The sequence below is a fragment of the Pinus tabuliformis genome, chromosome Q (assembly GCF_031772625.1).
Source record: "Pinus tabuliformis cultivar Carrire ecotype Pingquan chromosome Q, CPIR1, whole genome shotgun sequence".
Classification (NCBI taxonomy): domain Eukaryota; kingdom Viridiplantae; phylum Streptophyta; class Pinopsida; order Pinales; family Pinaceae; genus Pinus; species Pinus tabuliformis.
The window spans coordinates 109,456,175-109,481,616 of NC_142296.1; the positions used below are offsets into that span (position 1 = coordinate 109,456,175).

The 25,442-nt window shown below is 40.7% G+C and overlaps 1 protein-coding gene and 1 non-coding gene across 2 annotated transcripts in view; both read left to right on the top strand.

Moving 5' to 3' along the window:
- LOC149218467 (IAA-amino acid hydrolase ILR1-like 7) overlaps positions 1-25,442 on the top strand; it is a 185,806-nt gene that overhangs the window by 92,984 nt on the left and 67,380 nt on the right. The gene's annotated exons all lie outside the window — the stretch shown is intronic.
- TRNAS-UGA (transfer RNA serine (anticodon UGA)) lies at positions 18,735-18,822 on the top strand. Its single transcript has one exon. It is a non-coding gene; the product is annotated as a tRNA-Ser (tRNA).

A 25,442-nucleotide genomic window follows, 5' to 3' on the forward strand; every position in this document is an offset into this window, starting at 1 on the left:
GATTGATTATTTAAAATTCAATATTTAAATTCAAGTTCTGGTATTTTGAAATTAGTTTGAAATTAGGGTTCTTACAATATTTGCCGTAGCAAACAATAAATAAATTGTTAAATTAAATTAACAATTAGGAGAATAATTTCCAGTTGCTGCAATAGGATTCCGAAAGTGGAATTTTCATAGCTCTAATGACTGCAAGGTCACCGTGTTAACCACTAAGAAGGGTTGAATCCCTCAAGATGAATGAGAAAGGGTTGTCCAATGAATCTATAAACCAAGATTATGCTTGGAGGTAAGTTATTAATGCAACTACTCTTAGAATGAAATGCAAGATGGATGAGTGAAGTTCTTAGTTTAAGATTGTTTCAAATGTTTAAGTACTTGAGTTATTATTATTCTTTATGACAAAAGTATTTAACGATAAACGAAAAGACAATCTTAACCAAACGAGAATGTGCCAAATACAGCTTGAAATAGATACTAAAAATAATTGTAGAATTCTAATGACTATGCGATGTACACAAATCTCATAATAACTTAACTCACACTTAGTCAAGATATCGATTGCAAGATTATTAAAGACAATGCCACAATTGAAACAATTAGAGATCTTCAAAGATATTTCAATCAAGTAAATGCCAATGATGATGTCAACATCAAATCCACAAGATGCCAATAATGAAAGATGCTCAAGAGTAAAACTTAAGATGCCACGTCTTAGAAACTTAGAGCTTTAGATGTGTGAGTGTCTTAAGTGCAAACTTTGACAATTATTAGAGCTTAAGACAAGACAAGCGAATGTTAGATTTCTAATAATCAAAATCAACAATAACACTTGATAATTTTTAGCGCTTATTAGTCTTATGACAACAATAAGAAAATCACTTCAGATTCAAAAGACAACAAATATATGATAACCACAGATGATTAATGAGATGCCCAACACTTTTCTAATGTAAGCTTGAGTTTTAGCCCACTTTAAGATGCAATGTTTAGACTTATATCAGATCTGATTTAACTTGTTACAACAGTAAGTAGATAAGAAAATTAGTGAGTTATTTATGCCACAAGTGCCAAATCAAGCCCAAAACTTGGAAAAAATTGCAAAAGCTGAAAATTTTAAATTTTAAGCCCTCTTAGGTGTGATATTCAGAAAAATTCAGATCTGATTATTCAGTTATGCATAAAATTTCCGGCAAGCCAAAAATTATATCTAGGCTAGATCTTTAATGCCCAAGTGGCCAAATTTCTAGAAAAATTAAATTTTGCAAATTTTAGAGTATTTTGACCAATCTAATGTGTTTTTAGGGCTTTTAGGTCACTTTTATAAATCATATTTTACAGCTGAAATAAAGCAGTGAGAAATTAGGGTTTAGAGAGCAACCAGTAGGCCCAAGGCCTTGAAGATCACTTTGTCCAAACTTGCCAAAATTTTGTGATGAAGTTGCCACTTGAAAATCAAACTTTTTGAGCCAAAATTCTTCAAAACCCACCAAGTATTCAGTCCCAAGAAATTCAGAGATGGATTTAGGGCAAACTAGGGCTTAAGAGGAGCTAGGAAAAGGGCGAAGGAAGGTTGGAAAAGGCCTTAAAGGCCTAGTGGCTAAAGGGAAAGGCCTATGACAAGCCCAAGAGCGCTGCCGCTTGGCTTAAGGGAGGGTCGAGAGGCCCTTAGGGGCTGCGGCCTAGGGTTGTTAGGCCCTTAAGGCCTGCGACACCCTAAAAGGAGACTCAAAGGGCTTGTGGCCTAGGGGCTGCGGCCTAGGGTTGTTAGGCCCTTAAGGCCTACGGAAAAATGAGGGGAGGAGGGAGGTTGAAGGCCCTAGGCCTCACAACTAGTGAAAAATCGGAAACCCGGTTCCTATTGCAGCAACTGGAAATAATTCTCCTAATTGTTAAATTAATTCTTAACAATTTATTTATTGTATGCTACAACAAATACTGAATCAATCACACTGCAACCTACACAAATAAACCGCAGAAGAAATAAACATTGAAAGAAATACTAGCACACACATAAAATAACACAATTGTTTTTGGACCAGTGTCCCTGATACTAACTTCAAATCAAATTGAGCTGTCCAAATTGGATCTGCGCAGTCACTGCATCACCTTAGCGCAGTTGTTGTTGCTCTCAGCTTGGAACAACATCTCCTCAAGCTGTTGACTAGCTGTTGTCTAGGAAAATATCTCTCCTAGCCTTTGGAACCTCTGCCCAGCTTCTGGCACTGAAATTCTGTTTCTCCCCAACAATTTGACTTTGTCTCTAGAGGCTACTGCGCTGCTCTGCGTCAACCTCACTGTGGCTTCTCTGCGTCAACCTCACTATGGCTTCTTTGCCTCTTTGCCAATGCACTCACCGGAACTGGAATCCTTCCTCCGACTTCACTATCCTTGCCCCTCTCTCACTGCTTCGATTTCTCTGGCTCTCTCTTCGGCGACTGAATGTTGCTACTCGGGAAATCGATCTGCCCATGAAATCGAGATGCTCAAGTGTTTTCTCCAAGCCCCATCGACTTCTTCTTATAATCTTCTGTTGAGACTTCAACGACCAAGATTAGATCTTAATCAATGGCTATGATTAACTTGAAGTCATTCTGTTTGAGTTTCTAGAACATTCACACCTTGATTTAATTAATTATGACTAGTCGTATTCCCTAAGTTTAGACTTAAGAAATATTAAAAAGATGACTAATAATCTAATTAAGTCATTTCCAGGTGGAATTTCCAGAAACAATTTCTTGGTTTTTGAGATCTCATGCATTCTAGTCTCTTCACAAAATTTCAAGTCTAGAACACATCTGATGCTACAAAAACTAACACAACTAGGGATAAAAGCCCCTAAAACCAAGATGCAGAGGGTGAAAAGGCTGATGCAGGGGCTAGAGAGGAGGATGCTGGCCCTAAAGGGGCTAAATCTGGGCTTAGGAAGGTTAAAACTTGAAACCCCAACTTTAGAAAATTTTTATTCGTTCAGATCTTCAATTTTACTCAATTTCTTCAATGGCTGACCTTGCAAAAAAATTTAGCGACTAGTTCTTACCCTCAAAAGCCTAGATCTAGCTCTATTCCAGTTTTTTCCACTTGTTCTCACCTGCACAAATAGATTTACAAATGCCCAAAACCCCAATATATACAAAAAACCTAAAATCCCAAAACCCCAATTAGCAAAAATAATATACAAAATTATTTTACAAATCTATTTACAAAATTTACAAATGTACAAGGGTTTTGAAATAAATTTTGAGAAATAATTTTTATGGAGTTTTTCTTTGATAAATGGCTAAAAACACTTTAGAAAATTAATGCACACTATAGCCTTAGTGAAATTTAAATCAACCACATAAATATTTGGAATCCAAACAAAGTCGGTTCATGCCCACAGTTTGTGAACTTGGAGACCAAGGATTGGGGAACCTGCAAACACTATATATATTTCTCAAGAAAATTTGTTAGACAATATGGTGAATCAAATCATCTAAGATAAACCCAAAATCTATCAATAGAATGACTTTATCCCCATCTAATGAAAAACAAATTTTAGCATCAATGAACACAATATAGGAAAACCCATAGCCAGCACAACACAAATCAACAAACACTGAACAACTTGAACTGCACCCAAAGTCTTTATTATGATTCAAATAAATGTTCCCGGTGGGACAATTGTGTTACATCAATGCTTCAACAACAATTCTTAGCTAGATATCAGATTGCTAGAGACTTAAATGACTCTCTAATCTATAGATAAATCCTCTAAGTGGAAAAATAACGGCTAGTTTGCTTGATCCTCGTCAAAATAATTTTGACCGTCAAAAAATACTTTATCATCTTTTAATCTTAGTCGTTGAATTTTTATTTTTGAGGAATTTTCGAATTTATCATTTAATTCCATTTTTATTAGCTCAAAATTAATTATTTTGAGCTAATTTCGTAAAAATTTGACTTTGACTTAATCACCAAGGTCCAAGAGTTCAAATTTAATGAAATATTCAATATTCCCTTGGTGGAGGACCTTTAAAAATTAATTCTTTTAAGACCCACGAATTTTTCCACTTGGAAAATTTAATTTTTCTATGAATTTAGTTTTGATTCTAATTAATTAAATTTCTGGCTTAAGATTTTAATTTATTTTTGCTAGAAAATTTAATTAATTGAAACTCGAGGGGATTAATTATTTTTTTCACCCTCTAATATCTTAACCTAATTCACCACGTTCGTGTTTGTGTTCGAGTTTGACGATGTTGAAATTCGAATAAAGTTCGGCACCTAAAATTTTGCCGATAAAGTTCGGCATAAAATTCGACAGGTAGAAATTTGAAAAAAATATGTATATATATATATATATATCAATTTAAAGTCAATTTTCAAAGTCTATAATGCACATTGCAAACACAAGATTATTGCTTAAACATTTAAATCATTTCCACATATAATTTTATGAACCATGAAAGCGAGTGCCAATAAAGAACCAACTTCCATACATAGTAAGCAAGGTGAGGGTCGAGCAATTGAGTAGTGAGGGTCGAGTAGTGAGTCAAGTGTCGGTCAAGCATTGAGCAGTTAAAACCTCGGGCAACTTTACCTCGGGTGGCTTTACCCACGGAAAAACGTAAGCAAGAATTTAATTTCTTTAACGAATTTAATTTTTTTTTAACCCAACTTAATTGATTTTTTTACCGAACTTATTCTTTTTTGTTTGAATTCGACATTTTGTTCTGGTTCGAATTCGGCATTGTGTTCGAGTTCAAATTCGACATTATTTTCGGCGTATATAATCAAACTTGTTCAAATTCGTTTGAGGTTCGAGGAATTTTGAATCCCAAGGATAAAATTCGTCGAACCCGGTGACTTAGATTTTAACCATGGTGTCTAAGTATGAAGCACCATGCATTAAATATTTTTCATAAGATTTTTTACAATTCAACCCTCAAATTACATACCCAATCTGCGACACAACATGATCTAGTAGACCAAGTGATTTGTAATAAAATAATTTAGCCAACTAGCTTAAATTATTCCCAAACCACTTTTACATAAGACTCGACTAGAACACTAGGACTTACCTAAGACTTTGACGACAAATTCCACCCTAGCTTTGGGGTGAGGTTGGAGGGAAAAACTCTGCCGACCATCTGTGTTTAGAAACACAGATGAGTCAGTGAGATGAAAAACCTCCTAGGATGAAATTATCGCCAAAATAATAGGCTTACCTAGGTTGTTACATACATTCATGGTCTTACTAACATCATTTACATTAAAAATTTGCAGAATGGGTTTACAATAACATAATGCTGATCACCGATGATCTCTATCCTTTGAAGAAAAATATGGTACATTTGCTTCGTCGGAACTTTAACAAAATGAGTGCAACAAGGCCAAACTATCCAACCATATGAAATGGTTTCTTAGTCAATCACAATGACCCAAGAGAGTAATCAAAATCAATCTCTCCGACCATCCCACTGGTCTCTCAGTCAAAACCAATGACCCAAGAGAGAGAACTCAACATCAATCTCCCCGACCAGCCTACTAGTCTCTCAGCCAAAGAAGGGAGACTAGTAATCAGGATCAAACTCTCTGACCATACCAATGGTCTCCCATCGAACCCAATGACCTAAAAGAGTACATAGGGTCCATCTCCCCGACCATAAACAAGGGTCTCTTGGTCAAGCTCAATGACCTAAGGGAGGAATCCCTATCTCAATATCAAACTCCCCGACTATATAGTCTCTTGGTCCACGACCCAAGGGAGGAATCCTGATCTCGATGTCAAAAGGGTCAATCTCCTTGACCATATGGTCTCTCAGTCAAATGCAATGACCCAAGGGAGAGTACTCAAAATCAGTGTCCTCGACCAAACCTACTGGTCTCTCAGTCAAACACAATGACCTAAGGGATCACTCCAAGCCTCAAAACCAACCTCCCCAACCATAAGGTTTCTCGGTCAAACTCAATGACCCAAGGGAGTAACCAAAATAATCTTCCCAACCATAAACCATGGTTTCTCAGCCAAGCCCAAGGAAGATTCATGATGCTATACAATCAATGCTTCCTCTCTTCAAGAGAGGGATTTTCAATCATTCCAAGCTTCTCTCAAAAGCAAACAAACTTCATCCAGGATAATGACTTTGTCAAAACATCAACAACCTGCTTATCAATAGAAATGTATTCGAGCCTAACAACTCTTCTTTGGACAACATCCCAGATATAGTGACACTTGATCTCAATGTGCTTCGACCTGTCATGAAAAAGCATACTTTCAGAAAGATTCACACAACTTTGGATATATCATAGTCAATTCCAACACTTGATCAAACAAACTAGCAAACAACATTCAAAGGCAAACTGCTTCACAACAACCTAAACAATTAGCTATATACTCAACATCAACTGTGCTAAATGCAACAGAGGTTTGCACAATACTCATCTATGATATCTAGGCTAAGACAACATCCAAAAGTGCTCTTCATAACTTTTAGAACATTCAGTCCAATTAGAATTTGCAAATCCATGCAGCAGATGTTGAAATTTGGGCAGCTTCGGGATGAATTTCCACACAGTGAAACGTAGCTACCCCAAAAGGAACCCATCTTGCCCCATAAGATAAATATTATTATTAATATGTTCTTGACACTCCTCTTTGATGTGACAAATTTATTTAGGCAAGCATCTTCAAAAAGGCTCATCAAAGAACTAAGTCATGTTATTATGTAGCGAATATGAATTTATTATGGTTCATGCTCAAGTCATCCCCTAAAATAGTCAAGTCGGCCAGCCCAAGAGACATGACTATTCATATAGGCAATCAACTATAAATTGAGCCTATTTTGTTCTCCAAAAGACATGGTTCGGATCTGATCTGAGGTTCACATATATTCTCTATGAGGTAGCTTGCATTTTTCTCTGAGGCAACTCGCAGTTATCCCTGAGGTAGCTTGCATTTATCTCTAAGGCAACTCACAGTTATTCCTAAGGTAGCTTGCATTTATCTCTGAGGCAACTTGCAGTTATTCTTGAGGTAGCTTGTATAATAGGCCTGTGGTAGCCGCAATCATCTAGGACAAGAGGGTAGTCTTGTGCACGTTTTTGGAGGAGTATTTCTCTTTACATCTGGTTGAGTTTGGAGACACAAGTCTGGGCATAATTTTGTGCATGTATGTTGGTGTAATTCACTTGAGAATAGAGGTCGAATGCTCTATGCTTGTTATAGGAGGCCCGAACCCTAGTTGGGAACATGTTTGTGGTTGAATGAACCCTAGAATCTAGGTCGAGACCACTAGAAGGATAACACTATAAATTAGGCCTTTAGGAAAAGGCATTGCTCAGACCTTGAGGTAGCTTGGAGGACGAATTGGAGGGTTGGCCTATAACCATACATGTGCCCTAATCTGGACCGAATCTCCAACGATATGTGGATAGGTCAAAGTGTGATTAAGGGCTAAAAATATGATGTCCTTCTGAGGTATGTTATTGACTCTTGTTTTGATGAATTTATCAGGAAATAAGGTCTCTTATAGTAAGTATTGAAATAAGGTCTCCTTTGTCTGGGCACCAGGGGTTTAGGAAGACTTATATGGCAGTGAGAGAGTGCTTCACTTGGAAGGGCCTCAAAGGAGGCGTGTTGAGGCATGTGCAGGAGCGCAAAGCTTGCCAGAGGAACAAAGGAGAGTTGACCTATTTAGTAGGACTGTTGCATCCTCTTCCCATCCCTAAGGGGAAATGGGAGAGTATCTCTATGGATTTCATCACCAGACTTCCCTCAGTGCAAGGGAAGGATTGTATTTTTGTGGTGGTCGACTAGCTGACCAAGTTTGCACACTTCCTTGCCATTCCAACACGATATTCAGTTTCACAGGTGGCAGAGTTGTTCTTTAGGGAGGTGTTTCGTTTGCACGGACTCCATAAGACTATAGTCAGTGATTGAGATAGCCGATTCATTGGAGGATTTTGGCAGGAGATTTTCAGGCTAGTTGGCATCAAGCTCACCCCGAACACCAGCTATCATCCACATACCGACAATCAGACAGAGAGGGTGAACCGATGGTTAGAGGGCTATCTCAGGAACTATGTGACAAGTCAACAGAGGGCTTGGATTCGATGGTTGCATCTGGGAGAGTATTGTTACAACACAACACATCACATGTCCATTGGTATGACTCCTTTCTGTGCTTTATATGGTTATGATGCTTTGTCTTTTGTTGACATTGTTTTTGGAGACAGCAGGGCCCCAAAGGCCAAGGATTGGATCCTAGAGAGCCAAGATATCCTCAAGGCTCTTAAGGATAACTTATAGACAACTCAGAACCAGCAGAAGATGTATGCTGACAGGCATCGAGTAGAGAGGCATTTCGAGGAAGGGGACTTGGTCTACCTTTGATTGCAGCCTTACCGACAGTCCACACTGAAGCAAAAGGGGGTTGAGAAGCTGCAACTGAGATTCTTTGGGCCTTACAGGGTGATCAGGAGGGTTGGAGAGGTGGCTTACGAGTTGGAGCTACCACCAAGGAGCAGGATCCATAACATTTTTCATGTGTCATGCCTCAAGAGGGTGTTGGGGCAACAGGTTACAACAACTGTGGAGTTGCCTCCACTTGATGATGAGGGGCACCTGATTTTAGAGCCAAAGGCCATCTTGGAGACTAGGGAGAGGAAGCTCAGAAGCAGGGTCATCAGAGAGTACTTGGTGCGTTGGAAGAGCTTACCAGATGAGGATGCTACTTGGGAAGGGGAGCACATACTTGAGCATCCAGCATTGAAGTTGCTTGGGGACAAGCAACATTTGGGAGGGGAGGACTGTCATGTCCCTTCCTAAATTAATTTGGAACAAGATTAATTATTGCATTTTGGGGCCAATTTTGGAGATAGTGGGGCCCATTCGATTTTATTAGGAGATTAGACTTAGGAGAAGTTATTTTGTTGTGGTTAAGTTCCATGTGGGGGCCACCCACACTAGGGAAATACACACTCCCTAGTTCGAATTGCATGGAGGGGAAAAGTTGTTGGTTAAGTGAGGGCCCACAATGGAGGGAAAATTGGAGGGAAAAGTGCTCCATGAAATCTATATAAGGAAGGAAACTCTCCTCATTTCATCATCTTTTGGCATATCGAATTTCTCTTTGGCTGCTCGAGCTGCTTAGCCGACTCACTTACTATTTAGCAAGAGTTCTTCAAGCGAAGAGCTCACCCTTTCTTCGGGGGACTTCGAGTGCTACCCTAGAGAGGTTTTTCTTTAGTCTTTCCGGAGGAGGATTGCATTGTGGTTTCCAGCAGTTGCATCCATCTTCGGCTGTTGCATATTTTTGAAGGACGCAATGAAGGGAGACAAGTTTGTTTGTGGCATCTTGCAGATGAGTTTTGGCAGGGAGAATTTCCGAAGAGGAGGCATAGGAGGTTTGTTGTCATTTTAGAGAGTTTGGGAGCTGGAGGATGTTGATTTCTGTAGCATCGGATGTGCTCTTGCCTCGAGATTTTGCAGAGAGGCTAAAACACATGCACATTCTCCAATACCCAGAAATCGTTTGTGAAAATTCCACCTAGAGATGATTTAATTAAAATAATTAACTTTTTTAAATGGTTCCCTAAGTCTAAACTTAGGAAATTTGGTTAATTAAACGGTATTAATTAAATCAGGTGTGAATCTTCTAGAAGAAGAAGAGGATCAACTCCTAGTTAATCTTAGCCATTGATTTTGTTTTAATCTTGGTCATTGGTGCTTCAACGAGAGATTATAAGAAAGAGTTCAATGGGCACTTGGAGAACAAACTTAAGTAGTTCGATTTTGCTGGGAAGTTTATTTCCTGAGGAGCAACTGCGACTTGCCGGAAGTGACTTAGTAGATTCGAAGAAGTGAGAGAGGGGCACGGATAGTAGACCGGAGGAGAGTTTTTCTGGATCTGGGGAGTGCAAGGCAGAGAAGACAGAGAGTGGTTCAGAGTGTTGAATTCTAAGTATATCCGTTAGAAAATTAATCTGTATGCTGTTGGTTTATTTCTTCTACTTGTAAATTCTGAATAAGTTATTTAAAACATTTAAATACCGCAATAAACACATTACATTCACAACATCTACAGATCATCAACTGAAAGAAAGGCAAGCACACAAGTGACACCGTTATTTTTGGATAAATGTCCTCGAAAAAACCGAATGCAGGAAAACCGGTGCAGCTATTCTGAGGGTTTATTATTATGCAGTATTTCCTTGAGTACAACTGGGTGCCTAATCGGCTCACCCAATAGAGAAAAATACACGGCAACAATCATAGTAATTAAAACTGGACTAGCTAACCGGTTACCAATCTAATCGGCCTGTTAGCAGGCCCACCGGTTGGAACCAGTCAAAAAACCCGGTCAGACACACTCTGTGGCAAAAAAAGGCAGCTAACCAGTCCTAACCGACTGGTTTAGGATGGAACCGGCCGGTTTGTATCAAACTGGCCGGTTCCGTCCTAAACCAGCCGGTTAGGAGGCAAGCCCACTGTGAGCCCAGTCAACGCGGTTTTAAATGTGTTTTAGGGGTTTTGGAGGGAAACTAAGGGTGCTTTCCCTCCAAAAACACCCTCTCCAAGCCTTTAAGAGGACCCTTTCCCTCTCATTTGTCTCACACATCTGATTTGGAGTGTTTATGAGTGTTTGTGTGTTTGTTTGTGAGCTTGGAGAGTGTTGAGTTTTTGCTGGAGTAGTCATCTTGGAGTTGGAGTTGGAGCTATTTTGGAGATAGATTGTAGTTGTCAGTGGAGTTGCCATCTTCAAGAGGAGGCTAAGGAAGCTAGTTTGCATTTCCAGGTAAGGATTTTCACTTGAAAATTCCTCATTTGACTGCTACCCATGAATTAATTTTTTTTATGTGTTACAAATTTATAAACTTCTCACTTCTATCATCTATGCTATCAAATCTCTAGCTCTATGCTATCAAATTTTGTAGCTTGCATGTGCATTTTTTTCGTACATTTAGCTTTGGTTTTCCATGTTGCTTAGCTGCAAATTTTTTTTTAAATGGCAGATTTCTTTGCAAATTGTTATTATTTCAAGCAAACATGGCTCCAAAAGGAAAGGACAGTGCATGCGCTCATTGTGATGTAATTGATGGAAAAATGATATGTAAATTACGCCATAAATCTATTAGAGGTTGGGGTATTCTTAGATTGAAACAACACTTGGCTGGGATAAGAGGCCAAGTAAAGCCATGTGATGCACGAAATGCAGTGTAAGGTCCTATTAGGGAAAAATACATTTCCAAGCTTGAAAAGTTTTATGAGAATAAGGCTAGGGGGAAGGCCATCCAAGATGACATTGCAAGGAAGAGGGAATTATTAGAAGCCATGAAAGAGAGTGGGTATGATGATTATGAGATTCAAGACTCCTCTTCTATCTCTTCCACCAATGACCCCTTTCACTATGTTCATCCTTCTTTTGGCCAACCATCAAAAGGAACAAAGAGAACAAACATCCAAAGTTTTTTCTCATCTTCAGCCAACATTGCCTCTTCTAATCCCACTCCCTCCCAGCCAAGTTGTCAACCCACTTTGGATCAACATTGGAAAAAACAATGCAAAGAAACTTCTCATCAATACATTGCTAGATGGCGGTATGATTCAGATATCCCATTTAATGCTGCTTGCTCACCTTATTACCAAGCTATGTGGGACTCTGTTATAGCTGCAGGAAAAGGCTTCAAAGGCCCTAGTCTGCATGACTTGAGGGGAGCTCTTTTGCAAAAAGAGATATCTTCCATTGATGAGTATTTGGTTGAGTTTAAAGATTCATGGCTCAAAATAGGTTGTTCCATCATGTCAGATGGATGACCGATGGAGAGAACCGCACTATCATTAATTTCCTTGTTTCTTGCCCTCAAGGAACCATGCTTTTGAAATTAGTTGATGCATCTGATAAGGTGAAGGATGCAGCCCTTCTATTTGAGCTTTTGGATAACATTATTCAGGAAGTTGGGGAGCAGCATGTTGTGTAGGTCATCACCGATAATGCCTCAAACTATGTTCTTGCTGGAAAGATGCTTGAGACCAAATATATGACCATATTTTGGACTCCATGTGCTGCACATTTTATAGACCTCATGCTTGAGGATATAGGCAAAGTGGAGTGGGTAAAAAACACTGTAGAGTGAGTGGGTAAAAAACACTGTAGAGCATGCCAAGTGCATTACAAAATACATTTACAACCACTCATGGGTATTGAGCCTAATGAGGAAAAACACTAGGGGCAAAGAGCTTGTTAGGCCTGTAATTACGAGATTTGCAACTCACTTCCTCACGTTGCAATGTCTCAATGGTCAACATAAAAACTTGCAGAAAATGTTTTCCTCTGAAGAATGGTCTAAATCTCGGTGGGCTCGTAGACCAGATGGAAAAGACACCAAAAAGAAAGTGTTAGACAATTATTTTTGGAAAAGATCTGTAGAGCTTGTGAAAATTACTGAGCCCCTTGTTAAGGTGTTAAGGTGCTAAGGATGGTGGATGGGGAAAAATTGGCCATGGGCTACATTTATGAGGCTATGGATCAGGCAAAGGAGCAGATATGGGCAGCTTACAAGGACAGGTTAGCTAAAAATGGCCGTATATGGGAGATCATTGATAACAGATGGAACAATCAACTCCATCGTCCTATACATGCAGCTGGGTATTTTTTGAACTCAAAGTATCATTATAAAAATTAGCTAGGAGATTTGCATGATGGGGAGGTCAGAGCTGGATTGATTGATTGCTTGGAGCGCATGGTCCCTATCCATGCAGACCAGTTGGAAATACATAGACAACTAATTGCTTTCACTATGGCAGGTGGTACTTTTGGCAAAAACTTGGCAAAGATGTCAAGAGATGTGGACCAACCAAGTAAGCAATTCCAATTTCCAATTTGTTTTTCTTTTCAATTTGAGCGCATACACACGAAGAAGAGAAACCGTTTGGAACAAAAACGGTTAAATGATCTTGTTTTCGTGCAATACAACCTTTGACTAAGGAGGAACCAAATGATGAGCAAAACACATGATCTAGATCCCATTGTGTTGGACGATATTGATCCAACATCAGAATGGGTGGAGGGGACTGAAGATCCTGTGTTTGAGGCTGATTTTGATATCGACATGGCTTTAGCGGGGGATGAAGCAGATTATGTGGCGGCATCAGAACCAGGATCAGTAGTGGCATCAAGGAAAGGCAAAGAACCAACGGAAGGCACTAGTCGTGCAGGTCAACAAACTCATGCTTCCATTAGGTCCACTTCTATTGTTATTGGTGGCATTGATACTGAGGTTGCAGATCAGGCTGAGGCATCCTCAGACTCTGAACCAGATGATGTCTATGTAGCTCTTGATGATGATCATGTGGCTAGTAGTGGGGCTGAACTTGATGATTGATCATGTGTACATTGTAGACTTGTAGTAGGCCAATGGCCTCATAACTTGCAGCATTGTTTTTGGACTTTATAGGCCATTTAGAGCTTCATTGCTTATGTATTTTGCTATTTTGTCGATGATATGTATTGCACTCGGTGCCATTTTGATATTTTCACCTTTACATGGTATATAAATGAGCAAACTTTGCATATTTTGTCTCTATTGGCTTGGAGTCATGGTTTTAAATCTTAAAAATAGTTTTGTTTCATTAAAAATTAATTATTTAATGTATGTTTTTAAAACTGGTTCGTTTAGACCAAACCAGTCCCAATTAGACCTGTTCTGGTCGGTAAACCGGTTCATTAGGTGGACCGGTCCGATCACTGGTTCCGGTTTTAAAAACACTGGCAGCAATACCTCTCTACTTGGAAACAGGTATTTAGAAAACCTATTCCACGAAACCCTCTTCGGCACAACTGAAGCTCAGCGCTGGCCGTTTTGGCCTCTACGTCAGCTCCTGCTGACCTGCATCAGCCCCAAGACCCTTTGCGTCTTTCCTCTGAGGCACTGCCCAGCCTCTGGGACCCTCTGCATCACTCCAGCAACCTCTGCATGGATGACGCAGTCCCTCTGGCCTCTCCGCTGTCTCTGTTGGGCTCTGCGTGGCCTGAACTGGATGTTGCTCTCGCTCTCCTTGCGTCTACGCTAGTCCCTTAGTACTATCTTTGTCTCTTTGTCCAATACTCACTGCCCCTCACTGCTGATCACTGATTCACTTTTGCTTAGCAACCCCGCTCTAGCAAAATGAATGACTGATCACTCTGGTGTATCTTCCAACTGATCCTCAAGCTTCCTCTTATACTTTTCTCGTTGGTCCTTCAACGATCGAGATTATATCTCTAATCAACGGCTAAGATTAGATTTGGCTTGATCCATGACTTTTGGAACCTTCTAACCCAATTTTATATTAATACCCATTAATATTTTATTTTTCCTAAGTTTAGACTTAGGAACTCCATTAAAAATATTAATTATTTTAATATCTCCCAAATCTGGTACTATCTGTCCAAACCATTTCTGGGTCTTGGAGATCTCATGTGCTTTAGCCTCTCCACCAATTTGCATGGCTAGAGCACATCCGATGCTACCCCAAATCAACACTCCCTCTTAGCGAGGACTGTGCTCTAGTAATACTCCTCACTGAGCGTTACTTTGATTATCTGGCACCGGTACCTGTGCTGATGCTAGGCCTTCCCGCTCAACATCCTTTGCATTGCTGCATCCTGTACTGCTGCCCATGGCTCTGCCACTGCCATTGCTGTATCCGTACGACAACTACCTCTGCATCCGTGCTGTTGCTGGTCCTTTTTCCCAACACTGCATCTGCACTACAACCCCCTCTCATCACGCTGCACCGTGCTACTGCATTGCAACTCAGTTACTGAGAAGGAAGTAACTGATCCACCCAACTTTTGACATCCCTGTCAGGCTAGAAACACTCCTGATGTTGAAGCTCCCTTTGCCGCTAACAAGTGCTCCATCTATTGACCTCTGCGCTGCTACAACAACTCCCTGCATCACGCACTGTTGCACACCTCTCTGTGCCATCCTGCACTGGTGCAACACTCTTTGTGCCTCTCTCACTGTTGCAGCCTGCTAGCTTTGCGTTGCTCGGGGACTCCTGCATTGTAGCACTCTCTGTCGCTTCATCCGCATCCGTTTCTACCGACATCCACTAGTCCTCCCACTCTCTCTTCGGGGCTCCCGTAGCAAGGTATAATCCAAGAGGTTGGGTACCTAAAGGATCCTGCCCCTCATCTCTTGTAGTCCTCCTGATTTCAACTCGATGTCTCCCCACTTCTCCTCTAGTGGCACATGAGCACTCATGGAACAATTGTCATCCTCCTCGACTTTTTTCTCCACCTTCGCTGGCACTGCCTTCGAGTCAGAAGCCTCTCCCTTACTCTTCTTCCCCGAACACTGGTTCACATAGTGACCCAGTTCCCCACAATGGAAGCACTTGACCTTGGAAAGGTCCTTCTTCTTCCTCTTCTCCTGCTTTCCCGTAGATGCCAAAGCCGCATCCTCTTCCTCTTCCTTCTTGATCCTGACCCCTTTGCTGCTACTCCCCATCTTGGTCAGCTGTCTGATCTCTTCTTGACGAAGAGCCGCCCACAGTTCTTCCCAATTTGGAAGACTCGCCCCGCCGAGTATGCTCTGGATAAATGTCTCCCAATCCTTGGAGACTGCATTAAGTGTGGTCCTCACCATCAACTCTTGATCCGGCGTGGCCCCTATGGAAGTCATTTGGTCACGGATCTCCTTCAACTGACCGAGGAAGACATCTATCTGCTCTCCCTTCTGCATCTGGTATGACCTTAGTTGATTCTCCAAGAGCATCTTCCTCTGCACGGAAGTATGCTGGTACAATGTCTTCAAAGTGTCCCACATCTCCTTTGTCGTTTCCTTCTCGGCAATATGTGGGACCACATGATCCTTGACCCCATCAAGAATGATGCACTTTTCCTTAGCCATTGCCTCCTCGTACCTTTCATTAGCTACTGAGTCAACTGGGATAGCCATTACTCTCAAGGCGAAGCCCTTGATACGATTGTTGTCTAGAATGGACAAGATCTTGGCCTTCCAGACCACAAAGTTGGACTTTCCGTCCAGCCTATCCTGATCTCTCAGGCCATTCACGACCATCTCTCTGCTCTTCTTTGTCGACTCCTCCGAGTATCTCTACTTCTTGCTTGGAAGTTCTCTGTTCAACTCCTGCTAAGTCTCTCTACTTCCCGCTTAGAAGTTCTCGGTTCGACTCCTGCTAAGTCTCTCTACTTCTCGTCTGGAAGTTCTCTGTTCGACTCCTCCAAGTCTCTCTACTTCCCATCTGGAAGTTCTCTTCAGGACTCCCTTTGAGTCTCAATTTCCCTCCTAGAAATCCTTCTGCCAATTGTCAAGTTTCCCCTCTTCAATCGTCTGTGCAACTGCAACGCTGATCTGGATTCCTTGGCTAGAAATCCGCCTCGGCAGCAACTCCCTCTACCTTGGTTTTGCCCTGTTAGGTACTGTTTTGACCACAGTACCCCACCAGCTTCGTTCTCGCAAACTGCCCACAGCTTCCTTCGCCCCAACAAATGAAGGACTGAGCCTCTAGGCTCTGCGCAATCCCGGCTACAGCAAAAATAGCTCCCTCATCCACTGCGTCAACCCTCCTAGTCTCTGCGTGAGCCTCTCTTTGCCCTCCTCAGCCTCTGCATTGGCCTCTCTCTGGCCCAGACTGATGATGCAGTCCCTTTGCGTCAACCCTTCCTCTGTTGCTTCTGCAAGGATCAACTACTATCACTTGGGACCGCTGATTCTGCTGCAAATGCTCTGCTTAGCTGATGCCTTAAGCTCTCTTGTGATCTGCAACCACCCTCTGATACCATGTTGAATTTTCTAAGTCTATCCGTTAGAAAATTAATCTGTATTCTGTTGGTTTATTTCTTCTACTTGTAAATTCCAAACAAGTTATTTAAAACATTTAAATACCGAAATAAACACAATACAATCACAACATCTACAAATCATTGATTGAAAGAAAGAAAAGCACACAAGTGACACTGTTATTTTTGGACAAATGTCTCTGGAAAAACCCAATGCGGGAAAACTGGTGCAACTATTTTGAGGGTTTATTATTATGCAGTATTTCCTTGAGTACAACTGGGTGCCTAACCGACTCACCCGATAGAGAAAAATACACGGCAGCAATACCTCTCTATTCGGAAACAAGTATTCAGAAAACTTGTCCCACGAAACCCTCTCTAGCACAACTAAAGCTCAGTGTTGGCACTTCTGGCCTCTGAGTCAGCCCTCTGAGGCACTGTGCAGCCTCTGGGATCATCTGCGTCACTCCAGCAACCTCTGCGTGGATGACACAGTGCCTCTGGCCTCTGCGCTGTCTCTGTTGGGCTCTACGTGGCTTGAACTGGTTGCTGCTCTGCACTGGTCTCTCAGTACTGCCTCTGCCTCTCTCTCCAGTACTCACTGCCCCTCGTTGCTGATCATTGATTCAATTTTGCTTAGCAACCTTGCTCTAGCAAAATGAATGACTGATCACTTTGGTGTATCTTCCAACTGACCCTCAAGCCTCCTCTTATACTTTTCTCGTTGGTCCTTCAACGATTGAGATTAAATCTCTAATGAACGGCTAATATTAGATTTAGCTTGATCCATGACTTTTGGAACCTTCTAACCCAGTTTTATGTTAATACCCATTAATATTTTATTTTTCCTAAGTTTAGAGTTAGGAACTCCATTAAAAATATTAATTATTTTAATATCTCCCAAACCGGGTACAATCTGTCCAAACCATTTTTGGGTTTTGGAGATCTCATGTGCTTTAGCCTCTCCACCAATTTTCATGGCTAGAGCACATCCAATGCTACCCCAAATCAACACAGAGAGGCAGCACAGAGCTTTAGAAGGAGTCTGAGATTCATCTAGGAAAGTCGAATTCCAGAGCCAAAAGCCGGGGTGTGAGACTGGAGGGCCAGAGGATCGAAGTTCCAGCCATCAGGAGATCAGAGGAGGAGGTGACACAAAGCCTAAAGACTATGACGCAAATTTGCGTAGGCTGACGCAGAGGCCAGCCATCCAGAGCTTGGATCAGATTCGGATTGCCAGTGATAGTGTGAGATTTTTATCATTGTCTCCTTGTCAATATTTCTCTGTATCAGATTGCTAGTTTGGGCATCTAATGATTTGTACTCAGATTACTACTGCATAATAAATAAAACCCTCAGTTGCTGCACCGGATATGGAAAACCCCTCCTCCTTGGGCCTGAAGTAAAAGGCCCTTCAGAAAAGCTATAAAGCCCTCCGGGAGGAGGGGGAGGGAGTGTGAACCTAAAACATCTAGAACATATCTAAGATATGAAAGAATTAAGGATACCTACAAAAAGGACTGATCCGATCCATAATGATACACCCGAAAATACAACATTTTTGCTACTTGACCAACCATCGGGAGAGGCAAGTGCAACAGGTACACCAATCACTAGTAAAAATGAAATAGCAATTAATGCAAACACAACCGATTGGAAAGCAATAGTCATGGTTGTGATCTTACAAGCTCCCAACAGATTGAATAGACTATACCATCCGATCCCCAATTTTCAATTCTGATCAAATGCACTATGGAAAGGATTTGACCATAAATTGATCGAGCTTTCAAACTTTTTCAATTTGATATTTGAGTGTGAGAGGAGAGGGAAATTCGTTTCTTTTTTTTTCCATTCCAGATGATGAAAAATCATCATATGTCACAGGTATAGTTGGTATCGACCCGACTTTATGCTTATAGTTAGGGATTATACGAAGGGGTAGAATAGAAGTTGTCCCTGGGAGAGATGGCCGAGTGGTTAATGGCTCCGGTCTTGAAAACCGGTATAGATAAAAAAACTATCGAGGGTTCGAATCCCTCTCTCTCCTTTTGTTTTTCAACAATTGCATTTACTGGTCCAATAAAAAAAAAAAAAGAGAATAGCTCGGCTGTATATAGCCGAGCTACAAGGACCCAGTTGGAAAAAGAGTATTTGAAAAGACTCCTATCCCGCCGATATGGGAGATAGATGTAATGAAATTGAATCAATTTTTCTTCCATTTGGTTTGATCTATTGTTTCAGTTAAGAGGAGTCATGGAAAGGACAGGTTCGAAATCACGATCAATCCCTTTCTCAAATCCTGCTGCAGCTGCACGAGCCCTTCCCACATGCCACAAATGACCTACGAAGAAGAAAAATCCTAGAACGAAATGGGAGGTGGATAACCAACTTTGGGGAGAGACATAATTCACCGCATTGATTTCGGTAGCTACACCACCCACAGAATTTAAAGAACCTAAAGGAGCATGAGTCATATATTTTGCTGAACGTCGTTCCTGCCAAGGCTGTATGTCTTTTCTCAACTTGCTCAGATCCAAACCATTAGGGCCCCTTAGGGGTTCCAACCAAGGAGCACAGAGATCCCAAAAACGCATCGTTTCCCCTCCAAAGATAATTTCTCCAGTCGGAGAACACATAAGGTATTTACCTAAACCAGTAGGTCCTTGGGCAGACCCCACACTAGCTCCAAGACGTTGGTCTCTAACTAAAAAAGTAAACACTTGAGCTTGAGAGGCTTCTGGGCCGGTGGGCCCATAAAATTCACTGGGATAAACGGTATTGTTGAACCAAACAAAACAACAAGCAATAAAACCAAAGAGGGATAGTGCCGCTAAACTATAGGACAAATAAGCTTCTCCGGACCATACGAATGCACGGCGAGCCCATGCAAAAGGTTTGGTTAAGATATGCTAGTTACCACCGAAGATACAAATGGAACCTAACCATACATGTCCTCCAATTACATCTTCTAGATTGTCCACGCTAACGATCCATCCTTCTCCTCCGAAAGGAGATTTCAGTAAATAACCAAATATAGCACTTGGGTTAAGTGTCGGGTTCGTAATTTTTCTTACATCTCCACCGCCGGGAGCCCAAGTATCATATACACCTCCAAAATACAAAGCTTTTAGCACTGGAAGAAAAGCACCAACACCTAGCAAGATTAGGTGAATACCCAAAATTGTGGTCATTTTGTTTCTATCTTTCCATACATAGCCAAAGAATGGAAAAGATTCTTCTAAAGTTTCGGGTCCTATGAGTGCATGATAAATACCACCAAAACCTAAAACCGTAGAAGAAATTAAGTGAAGTACCCCAAATACAAAATATGGAAAAGTGTCCACGATTTCCCCACCAGGACCAACTCCCCATCCTAGAGTAGCTAGATGGGGGAAGCAGAATCAATCCTTGTTCATACATAGGTTTTTCCGGTACGAAATGAGCCACTTCGAATAGGTTCATTGCTCCGACCCAGAATACAATTAATCCGGCATGAGCCACGTGAGCCCCAAGCAATTTACCCGACAAATTGATAAGTCGAGCATTACCGGCCCACCAAGCGAAACCAGTGGTTTCTTGATCACGACCAGCTAAAGCTATAGTTCCATTAAAGAGCGTTTCCACGGGGTAGGACCTCCTCAGGGAATATAAGGTTTTCATGAGGCTGATCTTGAGACGCCATCCAAGCACGAATACCTTCGTTCAGGAGAATATTTTTTGTGTAGAAAGTCTCAGATTCAGGATCTTCTGCTGCACGGATCTCCTGGGAAACAAAATCATAGGCACTATAACGACCATAAACTGAAATTCGGAAATAACCAGAACTAAATACAGTAAGAACAAAACTGAACCGGAATACAGTAAAAGAATTTGGATACCTACCTCAACTGCTGCTTGCTCTGGTGATGTTGATGGTATTGTGGTTGCTTCTGATACCAATTACCGGGAAACCAATTCCACCCAGCCTAGACTGAGCAAAGCCTAGCTGCTCAATCCAGTAAGCTTCCCCACAGAAGCTTACTGTCCCCCGTGCCCAGAACCTCAGACTGATTAAAGCTCTTCCAATGGCAAAATCTCTCTCACTGCTGAATTCCTCCTCTGGTTTCTCGTTGTGTTCTTTTTCCCCCTGTTCTCAATCCAGACCTCCGGTTTTAACCACGGGCTTGGCGGTGGCCGCCCTCCTGCATGCAACCACCGCCTCCCTCCCTGATGCCACGCTCCTGTCCACGTCCCTCAGACCAGAAGCTAGTCCCTTCGTGCTTTATGACTCAGTCACGAGGTTGCCTTTAACTCTATTATGTTTCATGTATTTGATTTTGGGTATGCGTTTCTAAATTATAAGGTTTGTTTTGTATTTTAATATGATTTTCATATATATTCTAAATATGAAGTTTCATTTATTTTAAATATAAAGTTTATAACTTTTAATTATTATACTATATATATATATATATATATATTTTTTTTTTTTACTTTTACTTTTATAAATGGGTCATTACAGGCACGTAAGTTTAGAGCTAGACCAACTACTCCAATGGCACTCATCCATAAACCGGTCACTGGCACAAATAACATGAAGAAATGTAACCAACGTTTATTGGAAAAAACAACCCCAAAAATTTGGGACCAGAAGCGGTTAGTAGTGACCATGGAATAAGTCTCTTCGACTTGAGTCGGGTTAAAAGCACGGAACGTATTTGCACCATCACCATCTTCAAATAAAGTATTTTCCACGATAGCACCATGAATAGCGCATAGAAGAGCAGCACCCAATACTCCGGCAACTCCCATCATATGAAATGGATTCAAGGTCCAATTATGAAAACCTTGAAAGAAGAGGATAAAACGGAAAATAGCTGCTACACCAAAACTAGGTGCGAAAAACCAACCGGACTGTCCCAATGGATAGATCAAAAATACAGAAACAAAGACAACAATTGGAGCAGAGAATGCAATTGCATTATAAGTTCACAATTGTACAGATCGAGCAAGTTCAAATTGACGTAACATGAAATCTATTAGACCGAAAGCACTGTGAAGAGCAACGAAGGTCCATAGACCACCTAATTGACACCAACGAGTCAAATCTCCTTGTGCTTCGGGACCCCATAATAGCAACAAAGAATGTGCTAAACTATTAGCAGGAGTAGAAACTGCGGCAGTTAGGAAATTACAACCTTCCAGATAGGAACTGGCCAATCCGTGAGTATACCATGAAGTCACAAAGGTTGTACCCGTGAACCATCCACCTAAGGCAAAATAGGCACAAGGAAAGAGCAATAGACCGGACCAACCCACAAAAACGAAACGGCCTCTGCGTAGCCAGTCATCCACAGTATCAAATAAAGTTTTTTCTTCTTTAGAAGACTTTCCAAGGGCTATAGTCATAGCAATCCTCCTATTTCACTATTTCGACCATTTCCGAGCACCCTATATGATCAAAAGGTATACGATGAATTGGGGACAATTTTTCATCCATCATCCTTTCAAAAAAAAATAGGGTTTCGAAGATTCGTTGTTGGAACAAATATTTGAAACTGGACCGAACCGATTCAATATAGGTAAATGCATGATCCCGAGTTTTCAGAGTTCCTATCTGATCCTCGAATCACCTATTGAATAACATCGATGGAACAATTTAAGGGGAGGGAAGTGCGCTTTCTGCCTTCCATTGACCAGATTCTATTCACAATATATATTCCATTCAATATTTTTTATTCATTCTCGTCTTGAACCTTCTGCAATGCAACAAAATGAAAAGGAGTATTTCTATTCTCTCTCATCCATCTCTATGTATACTACATCGTGGTCCGATACGAATGAGTCTACGGGCAGGAACGAGTCGATTTTTTCATAACTCATAGAGCTAAATGAAATGACTCCAAAGTTCTTCTCCTTCTATAGCAAGAAGTTATATATTGAACCATTGTGATTCAAAAGTGAAACCCTTTTTTTCCCTTTTGTTTTCTCTTTTCACATCTTAATTTCGATCCGTTTCTCACCGGTGTAATCACCATATGGTACATTCATATGAAAATATTTAGTACATCGTAACAGAATCACATATTTTATTTGTGTATCAATTTCGTCTAAACAGAGAAAATACGTTGTCCGTAATTTGGCTCGGAATGGACTTACTTCAGGATCTATATCTCTTTCTGTCCAGGGAAGGGAGAAGAGATCATAAAAATCGATCCGACGAAACATTCAATCAACAACCAAATAGGGAGTTCGATCAACTAAATAAGATCGATTAATTTCGGATAGGAAAGGTCCACTTTCCAAATCTCCATCAAATTTCAATACCAGAGTAGCTTATATATTCATAAGCCAATGGGCCAGGTTCACTTACTTCTCCGTTTTTTCCACTTCTTTTGAAGACTGGTAATTTGAAATTACCAGGTATCCATAATACCTCTGATATGTTCAAAATTGACAAAGATCGAGTAAACTATATACTGATCCTATAGTAGCAGGATGAAGAAGACTATTATTGATAAAAATATAGTGGTCCTCCCCCCATATTAGTTGTGAGACTCCGTCATAACAAATGTTTTGCCTGAAACCTGTCATGACAAATAATTTTCGTCCCTGAAAAAGGGTTTTCATCTTGAAAAGATGTGGATCATACGATGAGAAATGGACACCCGAGCCTTCTTTCTTCGTGGGAAACATGAGCCCTTTATCGGACTTGAACCGATGACTTACGCCTTACCATGGCGTTACTCTATCGCTGAGTTAAAAGGGCCCCCTCGTCATATATGAATGAGTGAGTCTACTATGGTAGATGGACAACAAATTGGATATGGATGATCCATCTATCTTTATAGATATCAAGTTGAGAACATATATTATAGTAGCTCGTAGGGTAAGGATCGCTATACTGGAAACTCTGGGCTGAGCTGATACGAAACGAATGGAGACAAGTTATGCGTGAGAGCATTTGCTGAAATATGTTCGTGAGTCTTTCCATCTCTTTTATGCTAAGTTACCAGGATACGGATACAGATTCGGATCCGGATCCGGATACGGATCCGGATCCGTTGGATTTTTGAAAAGTCAGGATCCGGATACGGCAAGTACAAAAATATATAATAATATTTTTTTAAATTTTAAAGAATACATTTGATGTTTAAAATCAAAACCATTCATGAATCACAACATTAGAACTAAAATAATTAGACAATTTATGAATCTGAACACTAAAATGATGCATCTTGCCTCATACAAAGATGATAGTAGTAAAAACAAAATGAATGTTTCATCAATGATCACTTTATTAATATGATAATATAGAGTAGGTGTGTCTACATATCATGAAATGGGTCTACATCATCATCATCTACATATTGCAACTCTACATCATGAATAGACGATCGTGCGCCAGGAATGTTAGAAGTTGTTGCAGAAGTAGGAACTGGTTGTGTAGCATCCTCAAGTAGATTAAGGTGAGTCATGGCATTCAATGTCATGTTCAAGTCAGATATTTCAGGTTCCACATCCCACATCCTATTTGGACCTTTTTTATACTCTGAAGTAGAATGTGATAGAAGGCGAAGGTTGGAATGGACATATACAAGATCCTCAGCCTTTGCTGCTTCCAATCTGTTTCTCTTTACCGAATGGATGAAGCCATATGTACTCCAGTTCCTCTCAGCTGATGAGGAACTGGCAACCTGTGATAACAACCTCGTGGCTAGAGTTGAGAGATAAGTGCTATCTCCACCATGAAAGCCCCACCAAGTAATAGGATCCATATGCCCCCGATCATCCATGGCTATTGGATCTGAGAAGATCCCAGTGGATTGTACAAATGCTCCAAATTCCTCACATACATCCTTTGCAATTCCAACTTCCCTATAGATTTTCCTCAAAGCTGTCTTATATCCCTGTACCACTTCAGAATCTCTGTTTGGTGCTGCTCTACCAGGTAAAGAAAATATTTTGGAATGGTAATATTTGGGGTGTAGAGCATACGCCAAAAGGTGTAATGGTGTGGTCGTTTTGTTCCACCTTTTTGTAACTATGTCTTTCACTTCATTGTAAAATACTTCAAAGGGGTCATGCTCACTTGCCTTGATAATTTCCCGTATTTTCTCCAACATACTATCTATATTTTCATAGACTTCCCCCAAGCAAGGCATATCTGTGTCAAATGCCCTAATCATGGTTAGAATTGGTTCTGTGAACTGCAAAAGGTATTGGACCTTGTCCCACCATGCATCATCAAGAATGATATACTTTATTCTTTGTCCTCTATCAGAAATTGAAGTCCTCCATGATTCCCAAAGAGGGTCAATGACCATTGCTTGTAATGCTTGTCTGACCTCCAAAAGCCTTTTTATGACTAAAGTGTGGGAAGCAAAACGAGTTTCGGCAACCTACATAAACATATTGAAAAGTAAAATCTTAAATCAGACATAAAATAAATTGAACATTAAAATTGAGAACTCATAATGCATAACATTGATTAAAATTGGAGTACCTTTAGTAGCTCCAACTTTGCAAAACTTCGATATATGGCTTGGGACATTGAGTGATTGGTGATAAACATTTGGATCTCCTTTGATGCTACATATATTTCATTGTTCCACTCAATTTCACCAATCTTGGCTAGCATAAGGTTCAATGAATGCACTGCACATGGAGTCCAAAATATGTGATTGT